Source organism: Montipora capricornis, chromosome 3, assembly GCF_036669925.1.
Source record: "Montipora capricornis isolate CH-2021 chromosome 3, ASM3666992v2, whole genome shotgun sequence".
In the NCBI taxonomy this organism is placed as follows: Eukaryota; Metazoa; Cnidaria; class Anthozoa; order Scleractinia; family Acroporidae; genus Montipora; species Montipora capricornis.
In genome coordinates this window covers 51,505,757-51,509,413 of record NC_090885.1, presented here as the reverse complement: position 1 = coordinate 51,509,413, position 3,657 = coordinate 51,505,757, and positions in this window count along the sequence as shown.

Sequence of the window (3,657 nt, the reverse complement as noted above, 5' to 3'; positions counted from 1 at the left end):
TTGTATTGATAGTTATATACATATAGACGAATTACCTGGTAAAAATTTTAATGTTACACTCACTGTGGCTGAAGATGATGTTTGAAACATCGAAACATGTTCCTTAAACTCAAAAGTGTGGTTGCACTTTTTAAAATATGATTTCCTTTAATATATTTTAGTCAATTGTCTACTCTCTCAAATGCTATAATACACCTCTTTTACCTCCAAATATTTGCATAGACATTGTTTTCGATTTCTCTTGGGACATCTTCATGTCCATGGAGAAATTGCAAGCAATGATTACGCAAACTTTTGGGGGGTAAGAGAGGTGTAATATGGGATTTTAGAAAGTAGAGGATAATAACTTAATTTAGGCTCCAAAAAAAGTTTCTTCAATTCATCTGAGTGCGTATTTAACCTAGGTAAAATGAGGATAACCAATTTAACCGAAGTAGAAACGGATCAACCTGAGAAGCGAATTTAACGGCAACATAGACAGACACCTGGAAAGTTCAGGCATCTTCAACAGGATTCGAAACCACGACCTCTGCGATGCCGTTGTAACGTTCTACCAACTGAGCTATGAAGCCACTTTAACTCGGTTAACAGCGGGTTGACGGGAACACATGAGCCCACCAAATTGACCTGATGATCACTCTGGTTCTTAACTTTGCTCTTTACCTTTTCAGTTACTTAGTTTAAGGTCAGCACTAGTTTTATTTCAGTCGTTAATAATAGTGCTAGTAATCCATCAAATATTTTCGTTCGCAAAAAATGGTGTAAACACGTCACGTGACCCAAATATGCCTCAACTAAAACTGGGGAATATCCGATGATTTCCCACAACGTTTGCAATTAAAATGAATTTTACGATGGTTCGCTTTTGTGACGGAAGAAGAAATAAACCTGCTGGTTGATGAAACTGTACCAGAAGACACGAAAAAATCAAGTTCATACGCTGCAAACGTCTTTGACGGTAATCTTTTCGTAAATGTTTCGCCTAATTTGTTCGCTCCAGTCTTGCGAAAAATATTTGAAGGATAATAAACACAATATCCTCCATTAGGCGCGAAAATATGCTCAGAAATTTGTCCTTGGATGTTAATCTGTTTCTTGGAAAACTGTTCGCTATTGTTCAGTTACAGCCTGGTTTACATTAGGGAAAGCCTGTCAGCGTGAACTCGGCGCTAGACTTGGCCCTTCCCCGGGTTACGCTCTCTATTAAACACAAAGCTACGCACAGCCTATTTTCCAGCCTCTTAAATGCTTTCGATTTTTAGTGTGTAAGATCTGGACGTTAGACCACGATTCGTATATGAACAAGAGGAAGCACTTAAAATGGGCTGCTTACTACGATTTGGTTGACTTGGTTGTTCATGGTACACCCTGCGTACAGAGCCTCTCTAAAACTCACCAGAGGGCGAGCAAGAGAGGCTAGTTACTCCGGTCAAACCAGTTTAGGCAGCAGGCGCATCATATTTTGACAAGGCAAAGGTCAAAATCCAGCTTTCAGTAAGCATTGTTTTTATTTTCTCTTTGGACTTACAATGGTCCCAAGAGAAACTAAAAACAATGCTTATGCAAAATTTTGGAGGGAAAAACAAAGAATATTATGATATTTTTGATTTTGGCTGATAGCATTAATCAATTTGCTAGATTCTTTTGGATTAAGAATACAAGAACAGATTGAACGTTCTGGGAAATTTTTGGGGAAAAATAAAGTGAGGTGAAGTGAAGTGAGGTGAAAGAGAAAAAGAAAATAACAAAACAATTCCACAGGTTTGGCAATCCACTGAAGTCCTTTTTATGTTAGTCGAGCAGCGCGCTTTTACATTAAGCATGCATGTTTTGTCAACAGCCGAGGGAAGCTTGGAGAGAGAGGAAGAGACTGCGATCGTTACCGAAGGTCAACACTCATGGCCATCCCTAAAACTAACATTTTCCTTCTTATTCAACTTACACGAAGTACACTCTACTTCAGAATTTAAATCATCAAACATTTTGAAAATGCAGAGAAGATTCAGAATAGGCGAGGCAAAGAGTTGCACCCGGATCGATGGCTTTTTATTTCAGTTTCCGATATCCTCTACACTAACGAGACAAGCTCCCGGAAAGACATTTTTTTTAAAATAATTGACATAGTGGTACCCAGAAAACAAGTGAAAGCTAACCGTCTTCAAAGTGGTTTTTAGATTTAAACATTGTAGATCAGCGCGGCTTAGCTAAGAAGCGCTATTCTTGTTGAGCTAAAGCTTTCATAGACCATTTTACAGTTGTAGCTAAGTTACCTGTCTTAAGAATGGAAGCGAGGCTGCCGGTGACCCTGCTTTGACACAAACCTTTGTGCTTTTCTAATGGTAATGTGGACTAATAAGAATTACAACAGCACAATTTACATGATAAAAGTAGCGAGGTCTGTATCAATACAAGGTCACCGGCAGTCTCGCAACCATTCACAGGCTAGATCACTGAGCTAACAACTGTAATATGGCCTATTCTGCCTGTTTTCATTCTTTTCACAGCGGTAAGCTTGTACGTCATATTGAGATGAGATATTGGGTCGTGTTGAGGGTTGGGCTTGAGTGTTGACCGTGGACGGATACCGACGTCTTCGAAATTTCCTTTGACACCAGGAACTGGAAATTCGGATTAGTCCGTTAACTAGAGGACACTTTCAGACTCGTTTTAAGATCATAATTTCTTTCGACATCTGTCTTTTCGTTAACTGTAGTGGCGTCCGTGGCAGGTTTTGAGAGTGCATCGTATGAAATGGCCGGGTCTTCGAACTTGAGATGTAATGCCTTCAAAAATAATCACAAAATAAGATCATGTCAAGGGATAAATGTGCGCTGTGGCAATTTAACAATACGGTAATTATGAAAACAATGGACTTTAGACTAACAAGTTCACAGTTAACAGGAAGACTTTACACTGAGAGATAAAAAAACGATAAAAGATAAGACGATAAAAAATTGCATGCGTCGGATATCAGAGCGGCATTCAAGAATCGGTGTTGGCTTAGGAAATTATAGCTCTTTATTATATAGATACTGATGAAATACCAGGCTTTTTCCTTTTACTAAAAACTCATATTTTCACCGCGCGCACTGAACATATCATTCTTCTCTTTCACATGTAAGAATATAGGTGTCGTCGTGGTAACGAACACGATAAGCCAATAAAACGCGAGCTTCCTCTTCACTGTAAAATACTTTTGTGCTTTAATATAATTCTTCTCTACTACATTAACATTTTTCTTACAAACATTTACATTATCATGATTTGTTTGGCCTTACTTTCATATCTTGTTTCATGTTACACAACATGCTTGTTTTTCAGCATTTCGAAAATGAGTAAAACAAGTTGTTTTACATCTGGACATTTCATCAATATCTATATAATAAACAGAATATTACATGACCGCTTGGGGTTACGAATTTTCTCTTCTCGTGCTGAAAGTATCTCTCACGCGTTCTCTTCACTCCTGAGAGATACTCTTAGCACTCCGAACATAGAATTAACATCCCCGCGCGGCCATGCAATATCCTTTATATAAGTCTTTTTGAAAACACTTTTCATGTTATCTGGGAAATATTTCCCACATATTTGACTCAATTAATTTGACCAGTGATAGGCCATAATTCTTTTTGTTGTGGCTGCGCCTCGTCAGTCCAC